The sequence below is a fragment of the Trichosurus vulpecula genome, chromosome 8 (assembly GCF_011100635.1).
Source record: "Trichosurus vulpecula isolate mTriVul1 chromosome 8, mTriVul1.pri, whole genome shotgun sequence".
Lineage (NCBI taxonomy): Eukaryota > Metazoa > Chordata > Mammalia > Diprotodontia > Phalangeridae > Trichosurus > Trichosurus vulpecula.
This window is the reverse complement of record NC_050580.1, coordinates 46450793-46469998: the sequence shown is the minus strand read 5'-3', so window position 1 is coordinate 46469998 and position 19206 is coordinate 46450793.

Genomic DNA, 19206 nt, shown 5'->3' with positions numbered 1-19206 from the left:
ACCTATAAAATAAGGTGTTTGGGCTAAGTGATATCTTAGGCCAGTTAAGTGACCTGATTAGGGTTACACAGCTGATAAAGGTCTAGAGGTTGGATTTGATCTCAGGTCTTCCTGATGCCAGACACAGCACTCTATCTACCATACCACCTAGCTACCTCTGGGTAGAAGATAAATTTCCACTCACTTGAGGTGTTCAAGCTGAGGCTTAAATTGACTAGATGAAGTCCTGGTCAACTCTGATTCAATGCAATTGGGCACAGTGTTTGTTAATTGATTCTGTGTTAGTTCATGCCAGCATGCCAGGCAAGCAGGCAGGTAGGTGGGGCAGCAGATAGCAGGCTGGCCTTGGAATCAGGAACACCTGGGCTCTAATACTGCCTCAGATACTTAGCTGGGTGACTCTGAGTAAGTTATTAATCATTCTCAGCTTCAGCTTTCCCATCTGTAAAATGGGGGATACTAATTGCACCTATTTCTCAGGGTTTTTGTAATGATCAATTGAGAACTATACAAAGAGCTTTGCAGACCTTACAATGCTATTTAAATACCAGCTGTTTTTCTCCTTGGGCTGCTGTTCTTTCCCAACAAACTATAGCTTTGAAAGACACCAAGAAATTGTTCTGTGCAGGACATACTATTTCCATGTCGAACAATTTACCATTCAATTTGTAACAATCCCAGAAGAGGTCAGCTGCCAGGGCAGGAGGCTGAAGATGAAATCTTAGAAGACGCTTGGCTATGTTCAAGTTAAGGGAAGATTTCTTCTTACTCCTTCTGGAAATGGAGTAGGCCAATGAAAAGAGTCAAAGCCAGAAGAAATGAGAGTGTACACCAGGGTTTATGTGTGTGACCTTGGACAGATAACTTCTCTCTGGGTCTCAGTTCCCTGATCTGTAAAATGAAGCAGATTGGAGGAGATGATCTCTAAGGTCCCTCTTGGTTCTAACTCCCATAATCCTGAAGCAAAAAGGCTCTGCCCTGAGCTATGAGTCCCTGATGAGTTGTTTTTTGTCTTGATCATCTTACTTGAAGCTGAACCACTGATTCTGAACCACAGTGTTAACAAATCCAACGGGAAGAGGTGGGAGAGTAAACCTAGTAAGGAGAGAAGCTGTTCAGACCTCCTGGCTCTGGGTTCTGAGCCAAGTCCAAATCGACAGGGTTCAAGGTCACTTGCTTCACATTTAGCAAATAGAAACTTCTTTTTGCTCTCAAAGTTTAAACAAGTTCCCTAGGCTATTCCAAGTTCAGATAAGTGCATACAACACAACAGTTGAATGAGTTAAGAATAAATGAGTCACAACCACACAGATTAAATTTCCTCCTAGTGCATGCACACCTGGTTTTAAACTTTCAAGGAAAATTACATTTAGTAAAAATCAGCCTGGCTTCTTCCTAAGTAAAATATTACATTAAAGAAAAACCACAACTATTTTTACTGCCTAGTGTGGTGGAAAAGAACACATGAACTCAGTGGACCTGAATTCAAATCCCAATCTTGCCACTTACTTAGGAAAGGGTGACATTGGAAAAATTATCTTAGTTTGCTCCTCTGTAAAATGGGGATGGACTAGGAGGTCTCTGAGAATTCTTCCAGATCTAATGCTATTATTCTATGACTCAGACCCATCAATGGCACTGTCTCTATATTGTACATTTTCTTAGACTGGAGGTTCTTCACCTTTTGGGTGTTATCAATCTCTTTTGGCAATCTGGTGAAGCCTATAGATCCCTTTCTCAGAATAATGTTTTTAAATGCATAAAACATCAAATTATAGTGGAAATCAATTATACTGAAACACAAATGTCAAAATATTTTTATAAAACAAGCTCATGAAGCCCTCTTTTTGACTAACATAAGGAGCATGCTTGAATAAGTTGAGATTCCCTGGGATAAACCTACCACCATGCTTTATAGCCCAAATGTTGTCACTTATTAGGAGACTGTTGTGGATGCCAGCACCCATTGGATATGGGCTGGGCACAAAGCATGTGAAGTACTTAGGATTCAAGCATTTCTTTGTCAAATGATCTGGGAAGAAGAAGATAGAGGGAGATTAGACCACTGTGTACGTGGGCACTAGTGGGGTGAGTTGCAACATTGGCTTCCTTACCAGTAAGTTATTGCTGTGGTTTTGTTTGGACCATGCCATGGCAGTGCAAGCTTGGTGGAAGCAGGGGCAGGAGGAATCTTTAATCCTCAGCTGGATAATCTATTCATCAGACTTCAAGCTTCACAGAGCCAGTAATGAGTTTCCCAGCATGTTCCAAGAGCTTCAGTAAGGTTTCCTGCCAACTACCATGAGAAACTGAGCTATTGCTCCTCTCCTTACATTGAGAGAAAAGGGATGTTACAAGCCAGGGCAATTTTTGCACCCTTGCAACACATGATATGGGACAGGAAGCTCTTTAGCAAGAGACAGCTAGTGTGGCACAGTAGATAGGGTTGGAATTAGAGTCAAAGATCTGAGTTCAAATTCTGACTCCATAATATACTTGCTGCATATCCCTGGGCAAATCACTTAGTCTCCCTCTCTCTCAGACTCAATTTCTTGATTTTAAAATGAAGATAATAATACCATTTCACAATGTTGCTGCAAAGATCAAAGGAGATAATGCATGAAATGGACTCTGTAATCTTTAAAGTATATTTCAATGATGACTATTATTATCATTGTTGTTTGAGAAAACCACACATGCTTTCTCTTTTGTGCAGTGAAGAGGACACAAGAGGAAATAAACAGGACTCAGTTTCAATGGGGAGTAGCTTTATTGCCTGACTCTCTGTGGAAGAGCAGCCAGAAGAGCCCAGTGCAGAAGAGGGGAAAATGTTCCTATTAATCTATTGTGCTTTGAACTACTAGTCTTTTGGTCAAATCTAGTGAAAGGAACATTGATGGGGGCTCTTGAGATATGATTTTGAGTGGATGCTGACCCAAAATGTGCTATGAATTTGGAGTAGCTTTAAGGGGGTCTAAAACTGAGGTGAACCTATTCCAGATTTTTTAAGTCAGTGTCTATATTACATCATCTAAAATAATTTATTTTAACCTTTGACTTTTAGATGGACTCTAAGTGTTACATGAGTAAACTAGGGTGGTTCAAAGAGCTTAATTATAATACAGACTTTTATGCTATGGGGGATGAGTTGGAATGTTGCCAAGGACGTTGAAATGGAGTATGTTATCAACTACTCTGAGTCTGATGGGGCTGCACTGCTTCTAGGTTCAAATCCTACCTCAGATACTCTATAACTGTATGACCCTGGCCAAGTTATTTAAACTTTGCACCTCGGTTTCTTCAAGTATATAATGGGGATAATAATAGCACCTTTTCCCAGTTTAGTTATAAGGATCAAATGAATAAAAGAATGCATGTAAAGCTTTTTATAAACCTTAAAAACATTATAAAGTGTTAGTTATTATTATCATTACACAAATCAGCGGAAAGTCAGAAAGAAATTGGGATTCTAGGGTCACAATTTGAGTGATAATTTTACAAAGGACAAAAATGAAACCCAGAGAAGGGAAATGACTTGTCCAAAGTCACATAGATAGCAAAAGGCTGTGTCAATGCCACAGGAATTTATTAAGCTTCTACCATATGCCTCCCATGTGTGTTACACAGTGCTAAACTTGGGATCCAAGAGTCAGGATGTGAACCCATCTCATCTCTAGCCTTCTTCCCATAGCATTCCAGTATCTAGCAATAATCTAAGCTCCTCAGGGATCCTTGATTTTATGAGATCAGGCAGGAGTCACTGTGACTTACATTATGAGTGACTTAACATTCAAGCGTACTTTCTTTTGGAACAATAATAACGCGTCTTTTTAAAATAACATTTTACAATGTTTTCCTAATGACAGAATGGTGAGAGAGTTGGGGCAAATATTATTCCCATTTTATAGATGAGAAAATTTAGGCTGAGTGGTCAAATGGTGCAAGGCTAGTGAATGGCAGAGGCAAGACTCAAACCTGGGTTTTCTGAGTCTGTCTAGCTTTCTGTCCACTAGATCATAACACAACTAACAATTGCTGTGGTAAGCTTATGGGTGAAACCATGGTCGATTTCTGTTAACACAGTTCATGTTTTAAAAAGTAAAAACATTGGGACCCTGGAAATAAATAATGAAACCCTGTCTTTCTGAACACTGCAAACATTGTTTTCAGAAATATCTCCAGGTTGCACATTTTCTTGTTTTCAATGAGCTGGCTGAGAGTCTGGAAAAGGAATTGGACAATGATTGTGGGAATCAATATTTAATACATAACCCAGCACATTCTCAGAGGGGTAATCAGGGCTTATATGTTTATACCCCTTCTGGGAGGTATTTACAGTTGATAAAAGTAAGGTACAAAAAGGTCATGTCTTTCAGCAGAGATCACACAGAGAGTAAGATCAGTAATAGAAACTGAAGAGATCAACATTTTAGACTGGAAGACACCTGAGAAAAGATCCTAGTCTAACTACCTTGTTTGGAAAATGAGGAAAAATGAAACCCAGGGGAGGTAAATAGACAGCCCTAATTCAAGCTTCTTATTTCCCCAATATAGCACGCTTTCCATCTTGCCATCCTGTATCCAACTTTCCAAGCAAATATATTCCTCTCTTTTCATGGATGAGCTGAAAATTTGAGCTTGGGGTAGATAGTAGCCAACAAAGTATATTTGCACAACATCTATCACTGCCCCCACACAATCCCATTTCGGGGTGAGATGATCAGCCAGTCAGTCAATAAACATTTATTAAGTGTCTACTATGTGCTAGGCACTGTGCTAAGCACTGGGGATATGAAGACAGGTAAAAGACCATCCCTCCTCTCAAGAACCTCAAGAGTCTAATGGGGGAGACAACATGCAAACAATTACTAAAGCAAGATGTACATAGGGTAAATTGGGAATAATTTCAGAGAGAGGCACTAGCATTAAAGGGGCCCAGGTAAGGCTTTATGTAAGAAGGTGAGATTTTAGCTGAGATCTGAAGGAAGTAAAGATAAAAAGAAGGTGGAGATGAGGAAGGAGAGAATTCCAGACAAGGGTACAGCCAGTGAAAATGAATGGAGTCAGGAGACTAAATGTGCTCTCTGAAGAACAGTAAAGAGGCCAGTGTCACTGAATAGCAGAATTCATGGGGGGGCAGGTATAAGAAAATTAGAAAAGTAGGAGGAGGCATAAGTTGGGATATATTTAACCATGCTCTGGAATGACTTTTTATATATAGGATCTGATAGAATAGAAGCTCCTTGAGGTCAGACAGAAGATAAGAAATTATCCCAAGGCAAATGAGTAAAGTGTCAACTGCCTAAAGAATAGTTAATAACAGGGCCTAAAAATTCTGGATGGAAAGAAGGGGCTAAGCAGATACTATAGAACTCACTTAAGATTCTCTAAGAAACTGAACTTCAGTGTTTGTCTATAACATGTGGGTGGTCCTCCCTATGTGTAATGAGTTTCTGTTTTAAGACCCATCTTCTTTTAAGGGACTAAAACAAAACAAAAGGGCCTTGGCACATGGGCCTTGTGGACCATTTGGGTAGAAGCTGGTGGTCTGATGATAAATAAGCTGTTATCTTACTGAGTGTCAAGGGTCAACTGCCCTCCTAAGAATCATTTAATTTCCTGGGCAATATCTCCACTCACTGGTTGGGCTGGAAGGCACTCTGCTTAATTGTCTTCATCTGCTCCAACCTCATGAAGGTGAGGTAGTCAAAACCCCTGTGCTTTTTAGGTAAATGCAAAACTAGCTAGAAACAACCCAAAGTCTAATAAGAGGAGGCTGGTTTAAAAATATTGTGGTGCGATGTATAACCTATTGCTTAGTATTTCAGGGAGGGGTGAGGGGAGAGAGAAAGGGATAGAACTTGGAACTCAAAACTTAAAAAAATGTTAAAAAATTGTTGTAACATGTAATCAGGGTAAAATAAAATATTTATAGAAATATTGTGGTACACACATATAAGGAAATGCTCTGTTGAATTAAGACCAATGAATGTGGGAAATCCTGATAGATCTGGAAAACACCTTTATGAAATAATGTGAAATGAAAAAAAAATACAACCAGAAGACTACTACACAAGTTAATTCTGATCAGATAAAAAGAAAAGTGAACAAGAATGAATGGATGAAAAACATCGATGAGTACGTAGAAAGATGGAGTGAAAAAATTATGGTACATTATGCAATGAATTTAATTAATATACATGTAAACATTTGCTAAACAAGTTTAATTGGTTATATTGATGTTAAATGTTAATTTTTATTTTTTTAAATGTTAAATTTTTAATAAAATGTTTACTAATATGAAGAATTCAGAGTAACATGGCAAGACCAAGAGAACAACATACACACTGATTGCAAAAATGTAAATAAAGACAACACTAAAGGGGCATCAATCCAAGACATTGGCACCAAAATATCAAAATTAGAGCTCACATCCTGCCTGGTACCCAGTAGTAAGCTAAAATAGCAAAAGCAATAATAAGTGGGCCCTCTATCAGTCACAATCACTATTAGGTGACTTTTTAACTGTTTGGGGGAATAGGCTGGGGAGGGGGCTATATAGAAAGATATTTATATAATATTTATATCAGAGCACTGAGGAAGTGCAGTGACTAGAAGGCTAGACTTGGAATCAGGAAGACTCATCTTCATGAGTTCAAATCTGGCCTTGGATGCTCTGCCTCAGTTTCCTCATCTGTAAAATGAGCTGGAGAAAGAAATGTTAAACCACTCTAGTATCTTTGCCAAGAAAACTTCAAATGAGGTCATAGAGACTTATATATGACTGAAACAACTGAACTGAACACCAAGAAAAGTTGTCATGGAAAAAAATTGGAATTCCTATTTTCCACTGACTTTAGATCATCAATGGATTCAGAATAAAGCCAGGACTAGGGAAGGCCAAGGAAGCTGGTGACCTAGGGAATTAGCACAAGGGACACTTTAGCAGTCACCAAACTGCCAAAGACTGATTCTCTCTCTGTCTCTCTTCATCTCTCTGTCTCTCTCTTTCTCTTTCTCACATGCACACCATTTAGAACCCTTGATCTAGAGCCAGAAGGGATTTTGAAAGTCAACAAACCTAACTTCTTCATTTAACAGCTGAAGGAACTGAGGACCAGAGAGATTGAGTGACTTGTTCATTTCATAGTTGCTGGGATTTGAACTGGGGTCCTCTGACTTCGCATCTAGCACTCTGAGCATCTAGAGTTACCTAAAGTACACCGTTAAGAGAGCAATGGGCTCTCTCAACTGTGTCTTGAATCTGGCCTTAGACCCTTACTAGTTTTGTGTCCTTGGGAAAGTCACTTAACCACTGTTTGCCTCAGTTTCCTCAACTGTAAAATAAGGATAATAACAGCACTTACCTCCCAGAGTGGTTGTGAAGACCAAATGAGACATTTGTAACATGCTTAGCACAGTGTGTGGCACATAGTAGGCTCTATAAAAATACTCATTCCCTTAATTCTCCCCTATGGTCAAGCAGCTTGTAAGTGCCAGAGCTAGGATTAGTCTTCAGCTTTTTTTAAGTATTCTTTAAATGACAACGAACTCGTTCTATATATGTTTCCAATGGTCATCAGTGGACAAGAACTTCTGTGCATCCAGAAAATTTCTGATTGTAAAAGAATGCGCATGAGGACAGCAAGAGTGATGCTCTCATATCTACCAAACATCAGGCAACTAGGTGGTAGAGTGAAGAGAGGGCGAGGCTTGGCATCAGGAGGATTCGAGTTCAAGTCCTCATTCCGACATTTACTAGTTATTTGACCCTAGGTAAGTCATATGAACTTTCTGCAAACTAAGTATCCTCATTTATAAAGGACTCATCATCTACCACACAGAGTTGAGATTTGTATCAAATGAGATAATAAATGTAGAACATCAGGTGTTAGTCATTATTGTTATTTTGAAAGGATGTAGAGAAAGTTCTCTAGTACATCAATTCCTTAAAGAATCTACGAGAGAATACAGACAGGAACTAGACAAGGATGGGAAGGCATAGATGGGTTATAACATAAAATGAAGGAAGATCCTCATCATGCATCCCCTGAAAACTGAAATATAAAATGGATGGTAGCATGTAACAATGGCGTACAGAGTAGCTAATATCTTGGAATAAGGAAAATGAGTGGGCTGTGATGAGAACAACTCTAGTCCTAATTCCTGAGAGGGACAGAGGTTCTGATGGTGCAGGCTGGTGTGAATGCAAGGGCTTTGGTTCCTTTGGACTCCTCAATGACAGTAGTGCCCCTATAGGAGCTTCAGCCTCCATTGCCAAAATAGATCTGCTAAAAAGCAGGAAGATAGAATATTTTCCTTCCTCTTCCTCACCAAAGGCCAACCCTTTGGTGGAGGCACACTGTACAGCAGAAGGGAACTGGCTTTGATGTCAGAGGAGCAGAGTTTAAATTCAGATTCTGCAGTTTGCCATTCCTAGAGTCATTCCATTCATTTTCTGTCTCCCACCCATGATGTGACTCTATCATCCCATTTCTTTCAACATTACATTTTTTCTTTTCTCAATATCTACCCTTCTATGTCTCTCTGTTTCCTTGTCTGTCTTTTGCTTTCTCTTTGTCATTGTCTTTCTCTGTTTCTGTCTCATTCTCTCACCCTCTCTCTTTCTCCTCTCTGTGTCTGTACTGACTCTCATTCTATCATATTATTTCCTTCTCTGTTACACTTTCTCTTTCTCTCTGTTGCTCCACCTTGCTGTTTTTTATTCTCTTTTTTATTTCTCTCATTAGTCTTTTTTTAACCTTGGCCTCAGTTGTCTCATCTGCCAAATGAGGGGACCGAGTTAAATATTTCTGAAGTCCTTTCCTGCCCTAAGTTCTTTAGATAAGAGAAATGCCCTCTACAGCATCAGCAAAAGAAAAGAAATGAAAGACAAGCACTGTGTTTAACTGACTTTCCAGTATCCTTTGTTGGTGTCATGCATTGACACACAATGTGCTGTGGACACAGCAGTCACACAGATGGCTGTTGAATGAGGGAGGTGGGTCACAAATTGAACACACCAAAAAGAATGTTCAGTGCTTTCCAGGAACTTACACTAGCTCAATTAGCCTTCTGTGAAGACAAATAGACTTTATGTCATTAGGCACTATTGACTCACCTTCAGCAAAGCACCCGACCCAGTGGAATCTGGGTATTCAATATTGGCAGCTAATTATTACCACAGAACTTGTCTGAAGTCAGTAAAAAGCAGAGATAAACCCAGGATTTGGGGCATAGCAGAAGGGAATGCTACTGAAGTGATTTATGAAATTCCACAACAAGAGTGATCTCGTTCTCTCAGCCTCTTGGTAAGAAAAAAAACCCAGAGAATACAAAGATGAATGTAGTCACTTTATCTGGGGTTGAAGGGCTGGCCTGGCTTTGGCTACCTGTTTGCATCACACTGCAATTTAAGCAATTGTCTGTAAAGCCCTGTTAGGGTGATGCACTGATCACCATTCTGAACAACTTTCTTTTTGGTGTCATTAAACTTACCGGGTTTACTGGATGCTGCTCATGCCAATACCCTGCAGAGTTACCACAGGCAGGGGTGGGGAACCTGTGGCCTTGAGACCACATGTGTCCTTCTAGGTCCTTGGGTGCAGCCCTTTGACTGATTCTAAGTTTTATAGAACAAATCTTTTTATTAAGGTGATTTGTTATGTGAAGTTTGGATTAAAATGGCCGCACTTGAGGACCTAGAGGGCCATATATGGCATCGAGGCTACAGGTTCAGGACTCCTGAGTTAGTGCAACATTTTTATGTCACCAAAAACTTGATTCTGTGGCTTTATTGTTTAGCTCAAATGTTCAAATTGACTCTTAGTGTCTGAAAATTCATAAAGAATTGGGGAATTTATGTTTCCAAATCTCCCATTACTCAAAGGTTCAGGAATCATTGTCATCCTGGTAGAGCATTGGACTGAGCTCTGTCCACTTACCAGCTCTGTGACGTTAGGCAAGTTACAACACTTTCCTCATCTATGTCTCGATTTCTCCTTCTGCTCTCACAGTTTTTGCAAGGATTAAATCATATAGCTTCTGGAAAATATTTTATAAAATATCATACAGAAATCAGCTCCTATTATTTGAAAATATTACTAATAAATAAGTGATTTCTTAGGTTTTCAAAATATCAATTTAAATTGAGTACTAACTCCCTACTTCCATCCATCTATGACTATACAAGTTCTATTCTCAAGGAAATTGGGTCAGTTTTCCTCTAGGAAGAAATTCATGATTTCTCTCCTCTTGGTTTAGTAAAGATATCTTCCACCCAGACTTTGAACAACATTTTCCACCCTTCTTATGCATTTACCATGTCTTAACATTGTTATAGCTGTTTGTGTGTATCATAGTCCCTGATGGATTGTAAGCTCCTTAAAGGGAGGGAATATGTCTTGTCAATATCACGGATCCTCCTCAGCATTTAATAATATGCTTAAAACAAAAGAGATATCAATAAATATTGGTTATTTATTAAATATAAATAAATATTTGTTAATTGAATGAATGATTCACAAAAATGGGTGAGACCAGACTGAAGGAAGATAAAGTTTAGCAAGATGTCTGAATGATTTGAGATTTGGAGAAGGAGAGAAGACAGAGTTTTTAGCAAAAGCCTTAATTTTTTGAGTAAATTATGAGTTAAGTTCTGTTGAGAGGTTAGAGGTAAGGGATACTGTGGGAGGCTTGAGGAGAGGCAAGTTTTGGAACAGCCACTATGGGAAGCAGGAAAATAAATTTATTAGAGAGGAATAGAATGTTTTCCTTGCTGCAGGCAGGGCCCAGTTGAGATAAGATAATTTGAATTTGTAGTTGATCCAAGTAATGCAGTTTTGTGATTTTTTTTTCCTTCAGCTCTATTCGGAAGCACATAAAAGAGGAAGATATTGGGAATAATCAAGGATTGGGGCTTGGCATGGTGTGATCAGTGAAAATACAAGGGCACAAGAGACCTGAGAGTGAAAGATAATGTAGAATTGAGTTGGTTTACCAAGGGACTGAGATAGAGAAGAGCGGAAAGAGTAGCCAGTTCAGGGATCATGGCCTGGCAAAGAATTGAGTTGTAGATGGACTGGAAGTCACAGTGAGGATAAAGAACAGGGTTAGGAGTCATAAGTCATAAAGGAATATAGATTGGTAAAAGATTCTGATCAGATAAAGGAATCTCTGCGTTTGTAAACAAGGAAGTAGAACAGTTACAGGAGATAGCAAGATTGAGGGTATGACCATCTAAATGTGTAATTGAATTGGAGTGAAAGAGCAAGTCATAGGAACTGAGTAGATTAAGGAATTGGTAAGTCAAGGTGATGGATGTAGCATTAATATGTATGTTGAAGTTCTCTAGAGATGATGAAGAGAGAAAATACCATGATATGGGCACCAAACTCGCTGAGAAAGGAAGGAAAATCTCTTGATGATCAAAAGAAAACAAATACCAGTATCTGGACTGGGTGATCAATTTGGATAATATGAACCTTACTAGGGGAGCAATTATTTAGTGAGATTGATAGAACAATTGTCTGGAAACGACATTGGGCACCAAGGAGTATTCTGATTGCCCCAAACACCACCATTGAGTTAGGGTTGTTAAAGAAAGAGTAGCCAGTACTAGAAAAGGTGGCCAGGTCACCATGAGGGACAGAAACCATCTAGATTTTAATGGTACTGAGTATCCTGGTTAAAAATGGCAGCAGGATCTTTTTCTCTCGGACGCAGAGAGCTTTTTCTTCAGCTACAGTCTTGGTTCACACAAACCTGACTTGCAGGCTTCAGCACTTCTCAGTTCCAGAGCTGAAGTATTACAGCAAAGTTTTTTACCACCTCCTGTGAGTGAATGAGCTATTCCTCCTCCCACTGTGTTGGGAGAAAAAAAAGGCATTTAAGATGTGGAAAAATTGCTTGAACACTGCCTGGGATCCTCTCCTGTTGTGAAAAGAAGCAACTAGAAGGGACATGGTCTGAAATTCCAGCCTGGAGGTTAGAAGAGAGTCTCACCTGGGGTGATGCTGACTGTGCTCGCTGTTAATGTATTTTCCTGATTCTATCCTCTTCTATTTTAAGTAAATTGTCCTGTTACACAATGACAGAGTGATGTCATGTGATTAATTACTGGCTAATCATGGAGAATACATCCATAGGGAATAGAATGGGGATTTTGAGAATTTTTTTAAAGTTAGAGTAGTAATAATTGACAGGCAGAAAGAAATTGAGTTATGAACTTAGTATAGCTAATGAATCATGGGAAAAGATGAATCCATTCAACCTAAAATTTAAAAAATCATCAAGTGAAAGGTACTTTGTTAGGTGTTGGACATAGAAATACAAAATCAAAATAATCCATGCTTTTAAAGAGTTTTTATTCTCTTGGAGGTGGAGGAAAGTGCAGCAGGAGCACAGGTAAATGTGGGAGAAAGTGGATAGCCAAGAAGATGACAAGGATGAAATCAGATACAATGTTTGGGGAAAAGTTAAGGAGGTGGAAAGTGTTAACAACTAGGTATTTCATGGAAAGTTTTAGGGAACGGAGAGAAGCTTCAAAATAAATAAATATTTATAAAGAAAGATATGAGAAAGGGATGCATCGAAAGAAAGACATGAGAAAGGGATGCATTCAAAGAAAGGGGGACATCTTAGGTGAATGAATGGAGGCCAAAGATGAAATGTTGATTTTGGGGAAAACCAAAATTTGACTGGAATGTAGACTGCATAAATGAGTATAATAGAAATAAGGCTAGAAGAGATACTGTGGAGCTAGATTATGGAGGTCTTTAAATATAACCTTGAGTCTTTGTACCAACGAAATAAATCTTTATCCTTATGAATTAAAACAGTTTATATTATAAGTGATATCAAAGAATAATCAAAGATTTTGATGTCAACACTCAGAAGTGTGAAGAATAAGATAAAACAATTAAGTATTCTCCATTCTTAACTACCATTAGTTAAGAACACAATTAACAGAGTAGAGGATGGAAAGTATAAAGGAATATTGAGATGAAAAAATATTCAGACTATAGTCCTGATAAGATAAGAATGCCTACTAGAGAAAGTTTGAGAAGTAGTAAAGATAAAAGCTTGTGGCACTAGAAAGAATACTGGAGGCTAGATCTGTTCATAATTAGATAACCCCAGCTCCAACCCTGGCTCTGCCAAGGGAAGTTCCATTACAATGGACAAGTCACCCTAGCTCTCTAAGCCTCAGATTCTACCTCTGTAAAATGGGAGGGTTGGATTAGATCTCAAAGATTGCTTCCAGCTCCCAATCTGCAAGCTCATGGAAGTGATAGATCTAGAGAACAAATTGGAATATCAGGATTATTAGAGTATCAGAAAATGTTAAATAGAGTCTGAATGTTCTTTTGGGAGAAATTGTACAAAACCACTCCATGGAATTAAAATAGATGGTATATTGAAAATATTAACAAATCACAGAATCTTAATAAGGAGAAAATGAAAATCCAAATAACCCTTGCACATTATCTCAGGACAGCAGTGAAGCAAGAATAGCGAGTTGCTTAGGGTGGCTAGTGTAATGCTGATAAAAGACATCTGAAGCAGGCAAAGTAGAAAAATTCAACTTCTGCTTTTTCTCCAAAGAAAGATATATGACTTGGCAGGATAGATCAAAAATGGTTAACAGGGAATTGAAAATCAGAAAATTAGACAGTGATAAGAGTACCTATTATAACTGTTCTGAATGAACACAAATTATTTGTCCTATTACCCACGTACCCTGCACCCCCCCCCCAAATACTGTTGTTCTTCCAAATGCCTCTGTTTCTCTTGATGGCATCATTGTCATCATCATCATCATCATCATCATCATCATCCTCATCACCATCATCGTCATCATCATCATCATCACTAGTAATAAAATTGTTAACATGTGGCACTTCATATGTTCCAGGTACTGTACTGTTTTCCAAACATTCTCATTTGATCCTCACAACCACCCTTTGAGATAAGTGCTGTTATTATGCCCATTTTATAGTTGACCCCGGCCTGGAATCAGGAAGACTTGAGTTCAAACCCAGCCTCAGCACTTACTAACTATGGAACCCTGGGAAAGTTACTTCACCTCTATCTGCCCCATTTTCCTCAACTATAAAATGGGGACCAAGAAGGCCACATGTGGCCTCAAGGCCCAGCTGTAGCTGCTGAGCTATCAACTAAAGATCTACAACCATGGAGTCACCTTAGACTAAGTCTTCTTCATAGACCTACCTCTACGTCCAATCTACTGCTAAATATTGTTAATTCTGTCTCCATATGTCACATCCATGCTCTCATGGCTTTTTCAGTTTTTAATCCTCAAAGCCTAGAAAAGCCTAGGTGTGCAAGAAATGCTTTCTGATTTATCTCGACTCACATAACTATAACTTTAATTCAGACCCTTACCAGTTTTCTACCATATTATTCTAATAGGCTCTTATGTGCTCTTCATCATAACTGCTGAGTTAATATTCTTTAGACATGCCTGACTATGTTATTCCCCAAGGACAATTGAGTAAAAATGGTAAATGGGAAGTTGAAATCCAAAACTAGTGAAGTTTATAGCAAAGCCCCAAGCTGATATCAAGGAGTTCAAGTCATCAAGCTCATATGAATACTATCTCAAGATATTAATAAAATGGGTGTATGTTATTGCAGAACATTTGTCTACCATCTTTGAACAATTATGTAGATCAGTAAAAGTATTGCTGGATTGTAAAAGGAGAATGTCCCATTTTTTTTTCAGAAAGGGGGATAGGATAGAATCCAAAACTCTAATCTAAGTGGATGAGTCTGACCTTAATTCCTGGAAACATCCTAGGATAGGTGTTTCAAAAAGAAACTGTTAGACTTGCAGAAAGGAAACTCTTCTTAGCAATTTAAATTGTACCAAAGTAGAATGACCTCCTTCTAAAACTACTGGGTTCTGCGACAGTAGAGTTCCTTCCATTGAAGACTTGATGACTACTTGTTGGCAACATAATATAGTAGATTCCTGGTCAGATATGGATTGGACCAGATGTTATCTGAAGTCTTTCAGTCTCAAATTTCTGTGCTCCCGTCATCATCATCAAACTGAAAAACTTCAATGACAAAGGAAAGAAAAATCCTTCACATTGCTAAGATGAAGGAAATCAAGACATCCATTTATGTTCATTTCAGTCTTACAAGGTTTTCCTTCTTGAACCAGAGACAACTTGAGAAATTGGAATGTGACATATATAAAATTTTAATAGAGACATAGGTGACATTATTCTTGGGTTAGTTTCCCAACAAACCTAAGCATTCTTTTTTAAAAAGAACTATACTTTGTAAAGTTCCAAAAAAGAAGACTTTAAAGATTTTGCATGAAAACACACACACACACACACACACACACACACACACACACACCTAAAATTAGTTTTGAAAAAGACCTTGGAGTGGACTTGAAACAACTTAGGAGGCCAAATGGGCCTTTTGACAGGAACAGGGGTAAGGAATAAGTTTCAAAAAGAAAAAAAGTAATTCAGCACTGACCATGGAAACCATCCCGTAGAAAAATAGGGACTTTTCAATTGTGGTCAATGAGTTGTTTTATTATCATCAATGTAGAGAGAGATGCAGTTAGCCCTTTGTGGATGAGACGATATCAAAGCATATATACCAAGCACTGTGCTAGGTGTTGGAGATTCAATGAAAAAATGAACCAGTCTCTGATCTTAAGGAGCTTAATTCTACATGGGGAAGTAGAATTTATATAAACAAGGAAATACAAAATACACTCACTCAAAATAAATATTAGGCAATATGCATGATTAGAGGAGATATGAGCAAAAATTACACCTTACTTAATGGTCCTATGGAAAAAGAGAGCATACAAACACTAAATATGCATGAATCAAATTAGTTAATTGTTTAAATGAAAATATCAGTCTTTCAAGATTTTTTCTTTCTTTTTTCTATTTATAAATGGAAAAATGATATTAGTAGGAAATTCCAACACCCCACTATCAGACTATGATATATCAAACAAAAAGATAAATAACAAAGAAGTTAAAGATGAAGAGATTACTGAAGAAATTGTAAATAACAGATATGTGGAAATGGCTTAATGGAAAAAGTGGGGAGATATACATCCATATACACAAAGAACAGTCATGACCATCAATCATGTTTCAGGTCATAGAGAAGTCATTGGTAAATTTAAAAGGGCAGAAATAATTTATGAACCATAATGCAGTAAAAGTAGAAATAAACATTGTTAATATGATCAAAAGGCAAAGGACCACATGGAAATTTAAAAATATATATTTGTTAAATACTGTCTTTGTTAAAGAAATTATAGAAAGAATAACAGATAATCTCAAAGATAGCAACAATATAAATACAACTTATCAAAATTTATGGGATGCACTCAAAGCAGTACTTAGAGGCAAATTTATAGCATGAAATGGTTGCATTAATGATGGAAAAGAAAAACTCAGTGAGTTAAATGTTTGTTTAAATAGATTAGAAAATAAAGCAAATCATGTATTAAAGGAATGTTGGGAGAGAGAGAAGATGGAAAACTGAAATTACAAAATTTAGAAGTAAAAATGGTAGATTTCGGCAACTGCAAAAGAAATTAAGTAGAATATCAGAAACTACTATGTATAACTTTATGAAATCAATGATTTATTGACTTAAAGAGGAGAATATGAATGAATATAAAATATCCAGACTGAGGAGGTAGGAAATTGAGAAGCTAAGTAGGCCAGTTCAAAAAAGAAAAATCTGACAATTCATTTATGAGTTGTTATGGAAAAAAGTCATTAGAGACAGATAGATTCAAAAGTAAATCTTCTAAACTTTCAATGAATATGGAATCCCTACAGTATGTCTTATGTTATTGTAAAATAAAGAAATTTATTTAAAGATAAAATACTATGCTGGACTCTTACTGTGATTTTGATCCTCAAACCTGGCAAAGATAAATCAGAAAAATAAAACTAGATGTAATTAAATACCAAGAAAACTATTTTTAAAAAATAGCAAATAGTATAATAGCTTATGACAATATTAATTATGATTGAAGGTTTATCCTAGGAATGAAACATTGATTGAATAGTGGGAAAATGGCTAGAATGATAAATCATATCACAAGAGTAATAATAGAATCCTACCAGTATGTATAGAAGCATTGGATAAAACATAACATTTACCTATCTTAAAATATTTTAAAAGTACAGAAGTAGAAGGATATTTCCTTAGTTATTTGAAAGTTAGAACTAGCATCAAATGAACTAGAAGCATTTTAAATAAAACTGGTGAAAAATATTATTTCCCATTGTCTCTCCTACTATTTTGACTTGTGATTAGAAACATTAGCCATAGCAGCACAACTAATTTAGTTGATGCTTTGTAGATACTGTCCAAACTTAAGTTCTCAGTGATGTGTTGGGTCTCTAGAGTATGTCTACTACATCTCCTCTCAGGTTTACATGGGTAAATGCATAGAGATTTGCTTCTAATGATATAGTGGACAAGTCTTCAATAGTATGTTTCTCTCCAAGATTGTCAATTGATTATTAATTATAACAAACCTGATTTAATTAGCTTTTAGAAAGAGGTATTTACTGAGTTTGTAGAGTAGGAATAATTGGTAGAAAATACTTTCCCCTATTTACAAAATCTGTAATATATTTCTTACCAGTACATTCACATTCCCAGGGAAAGTGGGCTCAATCTTAGAGCAAAGGGACAACAGACAAATCCTGACTTCTCTCCTCTTTGTGTGGTATTCAGGATGTTTGTTTTAGATATGGAGCAGACTCTTTGCTAAGATCCTTAAGGAGCCATGCCTTCTTTCATCACATTCAGTCTGTTTTCAGCACCTGATACAGACACTACCATGAGCTGCTACTGTCTCAGGGAATTATGCTAGGATACCAAAGGGAAGATGAGAAGTCCAAAGTCCTCCAGACCCTTTGAAGGTCACAGATAACCTCTGGTCAAGAAGGTAAGGTCACAGTTATCCTCTGGTCAAGAAGGTTATGATGTTCTCTTCCCTGCTTCTTCCCCAGCACTTCCCCAACCAATTCTTTCTGCTCCAAACCTCTTCTCATCTTTCCCTTATCTACCTGAAATTCTACCGTTAGTTGATTTTTTTGCCTTAAATATTTCCCTTTGTAATAGTCCTTCAAAATTTAATTATTCCTAGGAAGGGAATAAATAATTGTCACTAACACCTTATCCATGAATGAGTTTACCATTTGATTTCTTTTGTTTCAGTGGTTTTAACCTTGAGGACTTTAGGGAATAGGGATGGAATTTCAAGGAAGAGAGAAGACAAAATGAGAATTCAAATTCTATTCAAAGAATAGAAAGAGAACTGATATTTTTTGTCCCACATTATAAATCTGAAATCCAGGTCTTCTGCTTATTATGTCACTTTGGATATTACAAGCCCCCTGAGCCTCAGCTTACTTGTTTATAAAAGAAGGGGGTTGGACTAGATCAGAGGTGCCAAAGTCATACCCACAGTCCCCATTAGTAGCTGGCAATGCTAACAGTGTGTGTGGGACCAGATTAAAATTTAATAGGGAAATATTTATCAAAAATAAATAAAAACATAATAAAACATAGATAATGTTAATTTATGGTTTTCCAAGTCAAATGCTTTTCAAAGTTTTTCAGTACTTTTCTAAACAGCCCATACCTATCAGTTTCTATTTGAATTTGACACCACTGGACTAGATGACACCTAAACTCCTTCCTGGGATTATGATCTTCAGTATATTGTGTATCCGTTTGACCATTTGGCCAGTTATGATTTTAAGTAGCTATTTTCTTTAGTATTTTTGTGCTTCCTTTATCAAGTTATTAATTCTCTCTTCAAAAGTTCTTTCATTGCTTTTCCAAATTTTCCTCTACTACTCTCATTTGATTTTTAAAATCACTTTTTGTTCTCTTTATCTCTTTCTTATGTCTTCTAGGAATCCTTAGGGCTTATGGTCAATGTACATTTTTTTTCCTTTGAGGCTTTGCTTGTAGATGATTTTTAAGACACTGAATTCTTCTGTATTTGTGTCTTGATCTTACCTATCATTTTAATAGCCTTTATGGTCAGATTCTTTTTTCATCCCTTTTTCCATCTATTTCTTGACTTTGGAGTTTATATCAGAATCAGGCTCTGCTCACATCTGAGGGAGATGGCTGGCTTGAGCCTCTGTCTTTTTATATTCT